This window comes from Falco punctatus (genome assembly GCF_963210335.1).
Source record: "Falco punctatus genome assembly, chromosome: 9".
Lineage (NCBI taxonomy): Eukaryota > Metazoa > Chordata > Aves > Falconiformes > Falconidae > Falco > Falco punctatus.
Genome location: NC_137589.1, coordinates 455,007 through 472,369, shown reverse-complemented (window position 1 = coordinate 472,369; position 17,363 = coordinate 455,007). Strand labels below are relative to the sequence as shown.

At 42.6% G+C, this 17,363-nt stretch overlaps 1 protein-coding gene across 2 annotated transcripts in view; it reads left to right on the top strand.

Annotated features, from left to right (window-relative positions):
* INPP5A (inositol polyphosphate-5-phosphatase A) overlaps nt 1–17,363 on the top strand; it is a 257,116-nt gene that overhangs the window by 19,371 nt on the left and 220,382 nt on the right. The gene's annotated exons all lie outside the window — the stretch shown is intronic.

The window sequence follows — 17,363 nt, the reverse complement described above, 5'->3', positions numbered from 1 at the left end:
CTGCACCATCAGTGAAGTGTCCATAATCTGCACTAGTGCCCAAACCCTCAGTTAGTTCCCGTGCCATTTGGTACGCTCTCCCAACATATAACACCTCTGTCATCTACCCTAATTCCAGTAACTGGTGAGAACCAGTCCTTAAAAAGCCTGTATTCCTTACAGGTCTCTGAAAATGGCCCTTGTGGGTGTTTCTGGTTAGTGGCACCGAATATTGTACTACTTGTAAAGTAGTTCAGCAGCTTAGTAGGCATACTGATAAAAATTGAAATGCACAGGTGTCTGAAATGGCCTCTCTCAAGACTGCCTTATATTGGAGAGATGTATTCATCTCCGTCAGATAAATTATAGAGCATGAAACCAAGGCAGGGGGCAAAAAAATTGCTTGCTTTCATTTAATAGTGTTTCAGACTTTCACTGGAATTTATCGCTGCATCTTGTTTACTTACTTGAGTGTTCTTCATGAACATTGGCAGCATCAGACTTAAACCTTCAAAAAAGAGGAAGTGTACTATTTCTGTTCTACCATGTTTTGTTTAATTGAGTATTTTTTGAAATATGTCTGCCATCTTCATTTGGCAACGCCTCCTTAAATCTCTAGCCATGAGAAACGCTGCTTGCCATCTGTGAACTGTTTTTTCTTTCTTTTTTTGATTCTTTTTTTTTTCTTTCTGAAGTTGCTGTCCGTTTTTGTTTTTTTAAACTCAGAGTAGACATTCCCAGCAATTATGGAAAAGTGACTTACATTTCTGACAGCAGCTGTATGATAAACTTGCTAAAGCTTCTGCGAGCAGCTCATTTCCTGTGAGCTGGAGCATGCTGCGGGGAGCCCTGTTTCTGCAAGAGCGGTCATTTCTGTTAACGTTTAGTTATGCTCCGTCATGGAGCACTGAAGATAATACGGAAATGAAAACATCCGAGTTTCTGGATTTGTACCAAGTAACTGCTGATTTTGGTAGTTCAGCAACATTTAGGACTAGCATATCTGGAAATGGACCTTTCTTTTTTAATTTGTAAAACAGAATGGGTTGGTTTTAAGATGCTATTTAAAACAAGTTTTAATACTCTGCAAGTTTTTGAAGCTGGCAAATAGTTAAAGAGTACAAATCCCAGATGTAATCGCTGTTGATTATCTTCCTTCAGAATGATTTTTATTAGTTGGTATGTTGCAGCGCTATGTATCATTCGTATACTGACATCGATCCTTCCTGTCAGTGAGGAAGATGAACTGTCATATCCTTCTGTTTAGTAAGCAAAAAGCTTAAAGTGCACTTAGCTTCTCCATTTGTGTATTTTCATCATGTTTTGAACCCAGTCCTCAATGTTTGAAAACTTCCAATTCTCACGATTTTACACATGGTTTTATCCAAAGGTTGGGAGGGACGCAAGGGATGTGCATTTTTCCTGTGTTTCTACGTGGTTTCCTAGCTGTGGATGGAAGGAGCGTTGGACTGAACCACTGGGGCAAACCTGCCTGCGTTGGTGTAACGCTGGGCTGCGTGACTTCCATAGCAGGGCTCATTTTCAGAGCGGGTCTAGGTTTAGGTTAGGTGGTCTCCAGACGTCGTTCCAGATGCTTGCTTGACTGATTCCTGATAGCACTATGGCTTGGTGGTATTTCAAAAGTTAGACATGAACTTATAATGATAATCTTTAATAAAAATGATTTGAAAATATTAACCTAAGTTTTGGCCTTAACATAGTAACTTCCGTTTCTCACATAATTTAGTGGGTTTTCTTTAAATACCAAAGAAACGCTGTGGCTGTGGACAAAGGAAGCCTGGAATAGGAAGATGCCAGGATATATGAGGCCATGATGTCCAACACTAGTTTGTCAAATAATTATGTTCATTTCCCTGAGAGATTTCATAAGCTAAGATCTTTATCTATGTAACTTCAGTGAATCCTTGAGCCTTTCAGTGTGAGTAAAACAACCAAGAATTTCCACAAATATAAATAGTGAACCAAAAATAGCTGTTTTCAAAGAGAAACAGGGCAGAATTGGGTGGGAGAATAAGAAGGTGTGTATCATTCAGGAAGGAAATAGGAAGCATTTGAGTGAAGTTGTGTGTGAATTCTCACCCTTTCTTATAAGGATAACCCCCAAAGGTGATGTTTTCCTATATCTGCAAATATTTATTGCATTAGATGGATTGATGTTTTAAACAAAGTAAAGCTCTTGATGAAACTTAGTGTAAGTTTCCATATGGAAACTGTCAAATTTAATCAAAGCAGACATGCGAAGTATTAACAATTATGCTTAGCAAATCTTTTAAGGTTTTGAGAAGACCTTTATGTGTTAGGGATTAATATGTTTTTTTCAGATATGCATTGAAAGAAGACTTTTTCTTCTCAAAGTGTAGTAATTACTTGAAAAGTAGTCTGTGAAAATAGTCGCAATGCGTCATTGGTTGTGATGGACTGGCCATGTGTTTTTTAAGACTCTGCCATTCCTTTCCCACGCTCCTTGTGAGCCTCTCTCATGATATATTGCTTTCAGATACACTTTATGATGTTATTATAAATAATGTGGATTTCCAGTTGATCGTCAAGCAAAGATGTGACTTTTCTTTGTGACTACTTTTAACAGCTACCTGCAAGTGTTGGTCGATTTTTAAAAATTTATTTATTTCCTGAACCATCTTCTTGGTGCATCAGTTTTGAAAAAGTTGCCCAAGTTTTACACTGGTACTGTATTGTATTTTCCTTGTCTTGGTCAAGTGTTTTGCATGCACGTATATAGGTTGAATGCAATGTATCTTCAGGTCAAGTTTGTGATAATTTAAAAAAAACTTGGGAGCAAGCTAGCTTTCTTAGCAGTGATTACTTCACACATTTTGTACGGGAGAGGTGTGTGTAGATATAGGTACCTCTTAGGTAAAACAGAGACACGAAGACTAACCCGAAAGTTGGATTTTAAGGGGCAGGTGTGGTGTTTACTAACATTTAACAATGCAACTTTGTTTCCCTGAGCTTGTATAATGTAATTAAAGTGTTTTCAGTGCAGGTGGTGCCCTGCCTGATAAAACTAGCATACATGAGGGTGGGCCTTCGTGTCATGCCGTCTCCTCCCTTGCTGAGGATGGGAGGCAAAGACCCCAGGGAGAGTGAACTTCAGTTCACAGATGTTCCCTCCTGCAGCTCCCCATCACTTAAGTCAGTGTGTTATATTTACTTCCAAGATTTTGTGCCCTTCCTGCCCAAGAAAATAAGGGTTGTGAAAGGAGATAAATCATCGGTGTTACCATACTGTTTTCTTAGAGCTAGCTTTGAAGTCCTGTTGCTGTTAATTGTGATGGTAAGGGGAGAAAATGAGATTTCTTGGTATTCGCAGGAAATGCGGAGACTCCTGCCAGCTGCAGCTTGCCATGGCGTGAGCAGGCTGCGGGCCACAGGATCCACGGTCCTTGGCCACTGCAGCAAGCCCGTGTCCCAAGGTATTTTCTCATCTTAGTCCTTTTTCATTTGGGCACAGAGAGCTCATGCTGAGTAAAGACACCAGCCCTAGAAATTAACCTTTACTAGTTCCTCTTTCTTTCTAGGATTACATTATTTTGTTTTACATTTTTTAAGTTAGCATGAGCAGTAGCACTAAAGCAACGTGTTACTTTGCTCAGTGCCTTATTTATATTGAAAGTTGTTTGGGTTTGGTTTTTTTGCGATGTTGTGTGTTTTGTTGTTGTTTAGCCAATTTATTTTTTTTAACACCTTCTGCAAAAGTTTATTTGTGCCTGAGTGACAGCTGAAATTCTGAGAAATCTTTCTCTTTGGAAGGTAGTTTCAGCAGCAGCTATCTATGGGATATACTGCATCTTAACAGACAAAATCTTTAGTGAAATTCTGCAGAACAAAGCTCCAGAAAAGACGTTGTAGCTACGTACGATGGTATTGTATGTTTGAGATACATTTGGTGTGATTGTAATTCTGTTGGGCAGAAAACAACCTCTTTCAGCCAAAGTTTCTTTCTTTATCACACCAATTCAGAAGTAACTTGATGCCTGCTTTTTTTCTCCTCTAGCCTGGCTCCCCACTCTGTATAGATTACAAATACATACTAAGGCTGTGCTTTGTAAGTCAATTCTTTCCTTTATTTCTTGAAACTACATTGTCAAAACATGACAATCAAAGTGGCACAACTAAAACAGGTCTGGCTGCATATCCAGGGCTCTTCTCCAGCTTTATTCTAAGATGCAGATTTCCATGATAATAAATACCAGTGACTGGCAGAGGAGATGGGATCAGAACCATTCCCAGGAGGGGCAAATGGACAGGTAATGTGATTGCTCTTTACAAACACATAGGCATGAAAAAGATACTCCTGAGAGCCTCCTTTCATGCTGAGGAAGGGAAGAGCAGATTCAACTTGCCCTACAAGACATTCCCAGTGGTACCGATATACCTGTTTCTCAGATGCCTAGCCAATTCATAAGTTTTGGGGTTAAACTCATTTTCAGATGTGCCAGCAGATAGGTTTTGCAAAGGTCTTTAGCTTTTTTCCCCTTTATCTGCAGCAAAGTGTGTGGATTGCTTTATATGATCATCTTCATTCTTATCTCACCTAATTAATTCCCAGCCATCGCAGGAGCCCTCGCATTGATGATACTTCCAGCTCTCCTAGCATCTGTTTTCTCTCAACAGTCTAATCTGCTGAGAATAGAAATATTTATTAATTCTGCAGCCAATATATGGGAATGTGGGTGAAACTTACCATAGCCTAGTTGTGATCTTGTGGTTCCTTTTGAACTTTTATGAAAGCTATCACAGAAGCTTTGTACGTACCGAGAGGAATGAGAAATGCTTTAGAATAAAAAAGGGGGGAGGGGGGGAAGAGAGAGTGACTACTTGTTTAAATTACTGAAGAATGAGAATCCAACAGGGACTGAGCTGCTGGATTTTTAGAGTCTACAGAAATCTAAAAGCCAATTAAACTTCACACAGCATTGTATTCAAACTTCTCATACATGATACCAAATAATAGGTGAATTTGAAAATTTCCATTAAGTGTAGATGTCAATGAATGAATGGTTCTGGATGCTCAGTTTGCCGTTGCTGTGGGTAGCATGTAAACCATTTGGAAAATAAGCAAAGAAATAATACTTAAAAATGTGCCCCGTGTAAGCATGTTAGCTGTTCTTCCATGCAGAGGGTCATACTTCGATGGCCATACAAGTGGACGTGACCTAGCTTTGGAATGCCAGTCTGATTTTCCCCCTGTATTCAGTATCTGCTAACACTGAATTTTTAAATGCAGGGGGAAAAGCTCCCTGTTCTTTGTCCCATACACAGAAAATCCAGCCACATTATCTGTAGACTTACTAGGAATTTAGGAATTCATCGCATTATGATTGATTGTATTTTTTCCCCCTTCCCTTTGCTCTCTGGATGAGGAAACTTATCCCAAGCTTTTTATGCTGGAAGAATTAATTAAAATGATTGCTGCTATTGTTATTGATCACCTCTTTAAAACTTGACTGGTTAAAAGTCTCTTGAAATCAGTGAGTCTTTTAAAAAACAGGTCCAGTAAACAGAGATAGTATTCTTCTTTATTTAAAATTCAGAGCTCAGATGAAGGATGTCTTTCTTTCACGTGGACTTGCAAGGAAATGCAGAGGGATCTGGCTCTGTAGATCCAGCCATAAGCTGCTGAAGGTCATGGGTTTGAGGAGAGGGGGTTTGACATTGGATTAATTTGCTTTTTATACTGGTGATGTACTTCGGAAATCTGATGGTTTGTTATTTCAAAACCATTCTGTTACCTATTTCTGTTGCAGTGTTTTGATATCTCTTACTGATAGCTGGAATATCAAGCTTTCTGTGAGGCTGCCCAGGGAATGTATTAATCTTCTATGATATTTTTTTTTAAGTCTTCTATGCAGTGTTGTTTTTTTTTTTTTTTCCCCCTCTCTTCTTTTTTTCTCTGTTTCTCTAGGGATCTTATTCTAGATGTCCTCATTTTTACACTGCACTTTCCTTTCTCTTACATTTTTCCTGCTGTTCATATCTCAATAGAGTAATAGGACTGTAATTTTCAATGCCTCGTACTAAAATAGGACAAGTCTTTCTGAAACACACCAATGACATTTTGTTCTTGAACTCTGAAAAATTCAAAATGGGTCAGCTCTGTATCGCAAGGAACAACACAGCCTGTTATGTTTGTCGTGAATCTTTTGGCATTGCCAGGAGGGCTGGGCTGTATACCTGCAGTATTACTGGCTTTTAAGAATTACTGTGTTTAAGATAGGAAGTGAAATGGATTCTGAATAGTTGTTGTGTCTATCAGGATTAATTGTTTGTAAGTAAGATCGTGTGTTAATGAATTAGCGCTCAATAATACTTTATGGAATATTTTCTGATATAAAACAACAGCTTCAGTGGGTGTTTGCTGCAGAAAAAGAGGGAATATTGATATGTACCAATTAAAAAAAAAAAATTTGCTGATAGCTTGTTAAGGGAATGTGTATATAGTGGTGTGTGTACGTGAGGCATGTTCCTCCTGGGCTGGGCAGGGTGGCCACTCCAGCTGCAGGGGTGGCTGTGGGGGTCCTGCCAGCCTTTCTGTCTGGGCCAGGGCTTCACCTGGGGCTGGGGCTGCTCTGTGCAGGCTGTTCTAGCAGCTGTCTTCCTGATCAGGGTAAGCTGGTGTCAGGCGTTGCTTTCTGGAGAAAAGAGGAAGGACCTGGCTGTGGATGTGGGAATGACAAAGAGCAGACCCACTGGCCATCAGCGGGGTATCTCCTCCCTCCTCCCCATGTTGGCAAGCATCCAGGTTGGTAATCCCGGGTGGCAGTCACTGTTCCCGCTGCAAGCGGCTTCAGCAGCGGTGTTGGCTGTGGAGGTGAGCATGGCCACAGCCACAATCTCATCTTCATAAGAAGATTATTTCAGGGGCCCCCTCCATCCAGTCACAGTTATGTAGACCAGCTTCCTTCTCTGTGGTGATTGTGTCGTAACATCTCTCTGGTAACAACAGCTCTTCCTTATATGGAAAAGTAATTTTTAGAAAGTAAAGTATTTTTAGCTTCACTAACTGATCTGCAGCAGCTGGGAAGGTAGAGGGGCCAAAACAGTGTCACCCATATCTTTCCAGGAGCTTTCAGGAGTTACCTGCCTGCAGTTTGAGTACGCTGGTTTCCAAACCTGCTGATATTCTGCCATCCCTTCCCATGCATCAACAGAAACACCTTCTGTTCATGTTCCTGGGCCTGGTGTGTTCCAGCAGCACTGGTGGCTCTGCCCTTCGCAGCTCGTGCTCCCGTTGGCTTCAGTGCCATCCCTGCCAGGCAGCTGTGTCTTGTGGGGATGCCTCCACACGAGCCCAGAGAGGCAAAGTAGCTGGGCCTCTTCAGCCTGGAGAAGAGAAGAGGGAGAGGGCATCTCACCAGTGCCTACAAAGATCTTAAGGGCGAGTGCCAGGAGGACGGGTCCAGGCTCTTCTCGGCGGTGCCCAGCGACAGGACAAGGGGCATCGGGCACAGGCTGCAGCACAGGGGCTTCCATCTGAGCGTGGGGCAGAACTTGTGCGCTGTGAGGGTGAGCACGGGCACAGCTGCCCGGAGCGGCTGTGGGGTTCTCCTGCTCTGCAGACACCCCAACCCGCCTGGACGCGGCTCTGTGCAGCCTGCTCTGGGGGACCCTGCTCTAGCAGGGGGTGGGACGGGGTGGGCTCCAGAGGGCCCTTCCAGCCCCCACCGTGCTGCGATTCTTGAGTTGTTGCTGCTGTTGGCACAGATGGTGCCGGGGATGAGCCCGAGCCCTTGGTGCCCATCTCTGGCAATGGATGTCCTGGAGAGGCGCTGCCTGTGGCAGGGCTGCCGAGGCCGGTTCTCTTTGCTGGTCCCTCCCAGAGGTGCTGGGGGGGTGTGCAGCCCCAGGGAGCCTGGCTGCCAAGCTCTGGGTCTGGACGCCCTCTCCCATGCTGGGGGGTGCCACAAGCACTCAGCGCATTCAGAGAAGGTGAGTGCTTTCTATGGGTTAAAGAGACTGTCAGCTGTTTTGCAGAAAGCTGAGCGCCTGGTCTTGGTAACGGGGTGAAGGGCAAAGGTACCCCACGAGCTAGCCTGGGAGCTGGGGAAGGGGATTGGCATACGTGTTCCCCAGGTAAAATGGGGTCCTAAACTGCTGAGGATGTTTGTTCTGGTAAATTTTGGTGCCATTCTTTTCAGTTTTCCTAAGAAGGAGGTGCAGGAAGTGATCAGGGATCCTGGGGAGCACACAGACCTCCAGCCCTGGGCACCATCGGCTGTCACCTGGTGGGGGGCTGCACCCGTACCTGGGCCTGACAGTGTCACTAAAGGATGGGGTACTCCTTGTTTAAAGTAATCTCTCAGCTGCCTATGTTCTGGTTGTCTTACTAACACTTAAATATTTAGACTTTGTGATGTTTTCAAGAAGGTGAAAGGCCCTCTCTTAACTCAAGGCTTATTCTTGTTATTCTGATGGATTGTTTTTAGAATTAATTCTCAATAGTACCTAGAAAGTCTTTGTCCAACACCTTAAGAAGCTAAGGCTGGGTACCCGCAAATAAGTTTAGAAAGGATACCTCTGAAACTCTTAGGGTTTAATTTTATACTGCTGTAATAAAGAAATTGTGTTCAAGAGCTAGCAATCTGGACGTCAGATAAAACTTTAAATCTGGCACTATGCAAAGATGGGAAATCAAGACAGTGAAACTGAAACTTCATGTTGGGACTGGAGCAGCTGGAGTTCCTTTGGGCAGTTCTCTTCAAGTGCAGTTGTGCTCAGGATGTCAGGCTTCTTGCTGTCTTTAGCTGTTAGAGAGCCAAGGTTTATGTATAGCAGGATCAGAAACCATGTGGGCATAAACTGTATGCTGGGTCTTGATGTCACAGAGATGGTTCTCTGCTGCTAATAGAGCTGATGAAAAGACATTTTAAACCTTAAGCTCAGATTCTAAACGCAGTAATAAACCCTAGAGCTGTCACCCGTTAAGTTTGTCTTCTTTTTGCTCTTCTACTAAAGCTGAGTGGGGGAGATAGCAATAACACATCGGAAAGCAAATAAGTCATTCCTAATTAGGATGCATGATGGCAGCCCAGCACTGAAGTCTGTGACAGAGGGCTGGATTGTGTGTGAGGAGATGGCCTTCTCCAGGAGGTGTCCGGCTTCATCTGATGGTAAGTGGGCATTTGTCTCTGTAACTGCCTGCTGAGGTGCTGCTCACTGTAACAACGGCCATTCTACAGGATGTCTGCCAGCCCCATCTTTTATGATGGCTTTCAGTTGTTGTATGGTGTTTATGGCTGGGGGTGTTTGCTTGAAATAGCTGAACATGGCAAGTGCAGGAATCGTAGAGTCATAAAATCATCTAGGTTGGAAAAGACCTTTAAGATCATCAAGTCCAACTGTTAATCCAGCACTGCCAAGCCCAGCACTAACCCATGTCCCTAAGCACTGCATCTACATGTCTTTTAAACACCTCCAGGAATGGTGATTCCACCATGTCCCTGGGCAGCCTGTTCCAGTGCTTGACCATTCTTTCAGTGAAGAGATTTTTCCTAATACCCAAACTAAACCTCCCCTGGTGCAACTTGAGGCCGTTTCCTCTTGTCCTGCCGCTTCTTACCTGGGAGAAGAGACCGACCCCCCCTGCCTACAGCCCCTGTCAGGCAGTTGTAGAGAGTGATAAGGTCCCCCTGAGCCTCCTCCTCTCCAGGCTGAACGTTCCCAGTTCCATCAGCCACTCCTCATCAGCCTTGTGCTCCAGACCCCTCACCAGCTCCATTGCCTGTCTCTGGACACACTCCGGCCCCTCAGGGTCTGTCTGGGAGTGAGGGGCCCGGAGCTGAACACAGTGTTTGAGGTGCAACCTCAGATCTCCACGGGAATCCTTCTGTCAGCAGCAATGAGGTAAATGTGGATGGTTCTAAGGTTTGGTGTGCATGTGGTAATCTGACTAGCGTGTAGGCAAATTAATTGAAAACATGGAATACTTATTATGCATTTGAGGTGGTGGTCTTTCTTTTCGTGAACTGTTATATGCAGTACAAAACTACTATTGTAAAGTTTGCACGCTCTGAGGCTAAACTTGTGTTATTTTCCATATCCATTGTTGGTTGTGTTTTATTTGATTATACATTGTGTCTTGTGGGAACCAATATAATACCAGAAGCATTTTGTATTACTTGTAAAATATTTTACGCAGAACTTTGGAGTGTCCCCACAGTTCAGAAAGACCAAGCAGATATTTTCCTGTATTCCCTGTAGAATTCCTTCAGATACATATGTATGTTGATTAATGCATTGTTGAGGACCTTTTTCTAATTTGGTTTTGAGTATCATCATAGAAATGGGACTTACTCTGGAGGAAGGCACTAGGCAAACTGGGGGGAATTTCAGGGGCAGATCTCCTAGCTCATGACCCCCAGTCTGTCTCTCATCCCCATCACCCAGCTGAAAAGCTGTATGGGTGGCATATTGTGGACCGTGACCTTGGGCCATCTCTGCAAGCAAGGCAGAGATGAAGCTCTGTAGGGGATGCAGAATAGATGACAGCTCGTGAAAATGTGCAGAAATGACTTGGCTGCTCCCCTGCAGCTCTCGGGCTCCACAGCTGCTTGCAAGCCCACATGTGTAGAGTGGGGCCAGCTGGGAGGCTTGATTCCAAATCACACCTGATCTGAATAAGATGTATTGAAGAGGCAGCTATGGCTGACCAGGTTGTAAACCAGAGTGTGGAAAACCTAGAGGAACTGTCTCAAGTAAGGAAGACATCTGCCTGAGATCTGTTAATTGGAATGAGTGTGACTCATGGAACTCTTTGAAAACTTCAATATTTCATGAGATCTAAACTGAGAGGAGTGTTTGGGGATTAATCTGCAAGGAAAAGCAAAAGTCAGATTTGGGGATCTGTGTCTTCTTTGGTGAAGTGTGCTGGAACTTTGCTGTTCCTGTTCACGTGCTGTTGCCACTGTGCTCATTTACGGCCTGGCAAAGTTGTTTGCTTGGGAATAGCAAATGCTTGAAAAACAGTTCAAACTCTGGCCGATAAGTTCAGGATCTGTTCTAGCTCAGCCTTGGATGCTGTTAAGTTCTATCTTAAATACTTTGTGTCTGTGTGGAAAATTATGTATATTGGATAATGCTAAGGGTAAAATGCAAGCTAAAACACTTCAAAAGCACCGGAATAGACTTGGAGCCCGAGTCCTCAATGTTTTTATTATTTTGAAGAAAAAAAAATAATTAATTGCTGTGTTTGCTTTATTTCCTATGGTGGCAATGTGCATTTAATGCATTAAGTCATATTTAGATGATATTATGAAGTCCTCAGTTAAAAATGCTATGTCTTTGCACTTTTATACTGTATTAGCAAGTAACACTGTTTCATAGAAGTAGTTTTGGAAAGAATCAGTTGGTTTTGAGCGCCGGTGTTCAGATAGTTCTAGTTTGATCTTGTGAGCTAAATACCTGTTTTAAGGATGGAGTGTATCTTGCCTTTTAGTTTTATTCCAAGAAAACCCAGCAGATTCACTCCTATTGACAATAAGTGGAAATAACCAGGATTTTTTTTGTTGTTTTTCAATGAAAAATTTATAGGAAGGAATGTATTTTTGTATGCAAGAGCCTTCTGAAAGTGAAGTATAAACATATTGACAGGTTTCTGTAGCTGCAGAAGACACAGAGACTGACTGCTTGGTGCTTGTGTTGTTAAGTATTTGCTAACATATTCACAGTATACGCAAGATTTGGTTGATGCGGGAACAATGATGCTTTTCTTCTCCACTACTCCTTTCTGTTAATAGTTGTTGTATGTAACAGCCCTGCAGAAGAGCTCTGAATAGCAGTCTCCTAGGTTTAACAGTATCCCTCTGTTCTGTAAGAGTAGGACTGCTTCCAGTATCACCTCTGCTGGAATTAGAGGGTATTTCATGAGTAAGCTTGACTTTGGGTTTTAAGGCTACTAAGTGAAATGATTTTGTCCCTGATTGTTAGAACTGCGAATGAAGCATTAAAAAAAGGTAATCCTTAATTATCCAAGTTTACTGGGAAACTCAACTTGATAAAAACACAAAGTGTGGTTGGTTTGTTGTGGTTTTTTTATTTAATTAAAATTGAAAAAAATCTTTCCTTCTGTAAATCTGGAATGATGCTCTTAGAGCCTTCCTGCTCATACTTTTAACCATATAAAAATTCAACCTGAAATGATAGATAATTGGAAGTAAAATGAATTTAATTGATTTTTGACCCTATCAACTTGCTTGCCATTTAAAGATCTTTGGAATCTTTATCTTAGAGTTGGCAGTGCTCGTTTTAATACACATTTGCTTCCGCTGCTATTTCATGTAAACTTTTCAAGGCTATGAAAGAATGCTAAAAAATTTAGACAGGGAGTGTTGCATAGACACTGTGTGGTGTTGTCTCACCAGTGCTGCCAGCTGGTTTCACCCAGCCTAAACCCAGAGCCACAGCCATGCCACCTATGGTGCAATGATGGTGCTTGCCCACTGCATAATTAGCTTCTGGCAGCACGGCAGTTAATCTTGCCATTATAGCAATAAGTGTCATGCAAAACTTTGTCAGGGCCAAAACTGCACCTCCAGGACTTCAGTTCTTCACAGGAGATGGATATAGAGATATATATGTATGTACATCGCCCCCTGTATCTATATGTATAGCCATACAGTTCCTTTTAAATGAGTGAATTTGCAGTCTGTAGTTGGAATTCAGCTTGGTTAGATCAAATTGCTCCCCTGAGGATTGTTTCTACCAGTCTTTAGCTAAATATTCATGATTAATTTTATGTACGTGCTTTGCATCTGGAATCTGCTTGTATTCACTCCTCTCATCAGGCTGTAAATATATTGCTTAAAAACCATAGCTGTACTATAGAACATGGTATTGAGCATGTGTGATCTAGGTAGGCCACTTCATTAATTGCTTTTTGTCAGTGTCATCTGATCTGCATGGGATTGTGCTGATGAGAAGCCCAATCTGGATGGTCAGGGAACCTGGACTGGGATTTTGCTTTGAATCTTTTGTTGTCATGGTGAATTATTTTCTGACTGTAAAACTGCACATGAAGCCTATGTCTAAGGACACTAGCCAGAGCTCTGCTGTTTTGGTTAAAATGGGACCCCTTAAAATAAACTCTCTTCTTTGACACAGACCCTGTGGTCAGATGGAACACTGCTGTGGTCTGTGCTGTCTGATGTGCAGAATGGGTCACGCCTGGCATGTCCAGGCTGCTGTACAATTCTCAAGAGCACAACAAAGCTACCCAGGTGGTGAAGATGCAAGGTGGATCCTGAAAGACTACTTGCAGGCTGCTTTAATAAAGGAGGCTAGAAATAACCAAGTTACTTCTCTAAAGGGAAATTAATTTCTCTGCAACGATACCTTCATTTTCCCTAGCCTGGTGAGATTTCTTTGTCATCATGCCCTAATTGCTAGTCCGGGGCTGCTGCTGTCGAATCTGAAGTAGCATACTGCAACTTAATGCATCTGTCGTAGGAGGAGACTCAAAACCAAGGAGAGCTGTACCTTCCAGAACCCTCTTAAGCCCTCAGGAGTGATCACAACTTCATAATTTACTATCTTTTGCACTTTCATTGGTATTTAATCTGAAATTATCGTTATAGCTAGTATCCTATTAATTAAAGACTGGAAATTGGGGGATGGGAGGAAAATTCTGGAGTTTTAATATGGTTCAGAAATTTGAGGTGTCTTTTGAGGAGGCCTTCTAAGGAGTCTCTGACAGGCAAGTTACAGTTGAAAACAAGAGTAGATCTATTTCGGATTTATTAAACTGTGCTCTGTCACTTCAAACTGTCTGCTCTCCAAATAAGTGAAAAAGCAGACAAGCTCATACTGAGCCCTAGTGCCAGCATCTTCACGATGTATTTGTCATGTGAGGACACCTGAACTGGCTGAGTAGGTGGAATATTGATCTCCTTAACACTAGAAAAGGCAACATAAGAAAACTGATGTTTTGCTGTGGAATCTGGGAGAAAGCTTGAGACGTCTGTTGTGATGTGAATGTGGTGACCTCTGAAGTCAGACAGCCTACTAGGGTGGAGGTAGCTAATCCCAGTATACCAAGCCTTTCTAGTTTCAAATGGAGATATGAAAACAGGTATATGGTAGCCTGTATATGCCAGATACTAATGAAGAATTTGTTTATAAATAATTGATTCAAGTTAGTTCTGTTAACCCCTAACTGTATTTAAGAGTAAATCTTGTGTAACTATGGAAAATACTTTGTGTGAAAACTGAAGAGGGGAGCAAAAGACATGCAAGAAGGTTGTGAGAACAGAATGGAAAAAAATTTTCACTCAGTTGGTTTTTAAAATGCCAAGTGTAGTGCCTTCACTTATATTTAGCTTTACAGGTAAAAAAAAATAATATATTCTGGCAGTCAAATATAGGACTAATTTATTTTTTTTTCTGGGGGTGGTGGAATTACATTTCTCCTTAGGATCTGAAGTTTGGGTTAGCATTCACGTCATATATTAAAGCTTCTCTTTGTCTCCAGAAAGCTGTGCAAGACTGCGCAACTCCCCTTTCCACTTCTGCGCATAAGCAGCCCATGGCTTTTTGGGAGGATGGCAAGCACAGCCATGATCTGCTCTGCCCTGCCGCCCTGCGCTCCGGCTGCCAAGGGCTAGGGTTTTTTTGCTGTGGGTGTGTTTACAAAACTTCTCTTTCAGAAGGGCTTGAATTGGTGAGAGACCAAGTTTCTAGTGTGGAGCTTTGCTCTGAAAACTGAGATGTGTTTCAAGGATGGAAACAGATTTTGGTCATTGTGTAAACTAATATGATTGTGAATTACTTGCTGTAGGATTTGACAGCTGGCATAGCTTTTTTCCTCTGGAATGAACTGCATATTGTATTGGTGCATTGCAAGGTAGTATAAGGTGGAGAACAGTCTTTCAGCTCAGAAGTGTATTGCACAGTGGAAAAAATATCAGTATTGAGAGTGTGATATTGCCACTTTTCTCAGTGAGTGAAATCTGATATTGCAAGAAATAGTGTGCATCTTCTAAGTGTTATTTAATAAATAACACTTTGGGGGATGCCAGTTTCAAGGGCAGTCAAACAGATGCAGCAGTCTGCCATGTTTGCTGAAGCTGATGTGAGGGACTCTACCTGTACGACCTTGGAAGCAGACCGTCAGGCCATGGCCTTGGGCAGTCTGAAAACAAAACATTTCTCTACTGTGTCTTTTGCTGCAAGCTAGCAGACTAGCACCATGCTTACCTCTAGGGAAGCTTTTGAAGGAGGAAAGGTGGGGGAATAGTGTTTTCCCATGTCTATACCATCCGTATTGTGTGCCTGGAAGTAAGATGCGATGTCTTAGTCCAGTGGTGTGTACTGGCTTGTGTCGCAGCTCTCTCTCACCTGAATCCAGCTAGGTGTATCGTTCCTGACCTCTGTGCTATGGGTGCTACTCAGTTTGTGCCAGATCCCAGTCCAGGCACAAATGAGCATGTGGATGAGCTGGGGACGGAGGTCCAGCCTGATGGTCCGAGTGTCCCAACGCCTGTATTGGCTGCGTTGCTTTCCCTGCTTGGGCTATGTCAGGGAAGGATATGGTATTGCTTGTGGGTGTAGGGAAGTGGCCTGTCTGTTGAATGCCCTGTTCTGGTGAGGGTGGGTTTATGTAGTCTCAGTGTTTAATTTTTCCTAGGCAGGCTGGTTAGGATTTCTCTTATCCGAAAATACCATCCTAGCACTCTTCAGTGGTGGTGTGGCGTCTTCTCTTCCACTGGTTTCTGTTTTTTGCTTTTGACTGTCTGCTGAGGATGGGGTCACCCCAAAAGATGGTGCTCTTCTGGCTGGCTTTTGGGATGAGCAAGGGCAAGTTTCCTTCATGGAGGAAAGATGTCCCCTCGGAGAAGCTCTGTGTTCCCAAAGCTGTGGGTGTGCAAGGGGACACCTTCCCATCTGAGGGTGGAGGCCTTGGTGGACGCTTTCACCTAAGATTGCATGGAGTTTCAGTTGGGACATCCACTGTTTTGATGTTAGTGCCGTACTCCAGTTGGTGTAACTACTCTGTGAAATTAAAAACTGGAATCACAAGGTTTTTGCTGCTACAACCTGTGGCATTTTTTTGGAGCTGTGGTTTTTTTTGTGTTTTGGTTTGGTTTTTTGTGGGGGAAACGAGAGAGAGAGAGAGAGAGATTGGTGAATAAAGTCAGTTCAAACCTGCTTTATTCTAGTGGGGTTGATGTAAAAATTGTCTCAGAGTCTACAACTGTTGTGAGAGATTCAGCAGGATAAGTATAAAACACTTAATTTTGTAGTATAGTTTTTGTTTTACATGTCTGCCTTCTAGCTGTTCTTCTGTAATGGCTGTGTAATTTTGACTTGCTCATGCTAATTTGCAGGAATGTTTTCCCTCTAGGAAAAAAAAAAATTGTCCTTAATTATCTAGGAACTGAGTCCCAGGAGCGAATCCCCTGCCCCAGCAGCGCTGTTGGGTGGCCGTGGCCCCACATGGTGCTGCTCGAGGATGGTGTTTCTTGAGGACCAGCCTCTGTTTCCCTCCCTCGCAGCTGCTGTGGGCGCTCTCCTCAGGTGAGCTGTCAGGAGGCAGCCGCTGATGCCCAAGGGCTGTGGGGCAATTTGCTGGCACAGCCTGTGCCAAGGGAATAGCGACTGTGGTGACGGTCTTAATTCTCAATCCTGAACATAAGGGCAGCTTTACTTTTCCTTACAGCAATTCACATATTGCAGCATAAATATGTTTCCAGAGCTCTCCAAAAGTAACATTTAAAAAACACTTAAAACTGTCGTTTTAAGTATGTCCTCATGTTTGCAGCATTCTCGTCAAGTGCATCCTCAAGCTGTGGTACCTAGTGAGGTGATTTCAGTTTCTTCTCACTCGAGCAGTCAGAGAAAACTCGAGATGGTTTTTCCCAGTGTGACCTATTATGCATTTGGAATGTTTCAAAATATGAAAAAAATCTCAGAGAGGAAAAAGTCAATAAAAATAATCTTTATTTTTTTGTCAGGGTCTAGCTTGAGCCTGAAGCCCATTTTCCTAAACAGGAAAAGAGCCATTCCAGCGCCGTTCAGAAATGTTGATACTAGGTTAAGTGCACTTCCTTGTGACAGAGAAAAATAGAGGTGTTACCTCACTGCAAACAGGATATCTCTTAATAGTTAGGTTTAAATATACAAAATTTTCCATAGTGGCTTTGAATTTCTGGAGCCACAAACACAAAATAAATTCTGGTTGTAATAGTATTATTGCTGGCTGGCCGTCAGGAGATTTCCACTGATCCCTCATGATATTGCTTGCTTGGGTTTTGGTGTTGAATCAAGCCTACTGCTTCATGAAATGTGTCTATAAAGTGTTCATGGAAACAGGCTTTTGTGTTTGTTTTTGTTACTTTATTATACATATG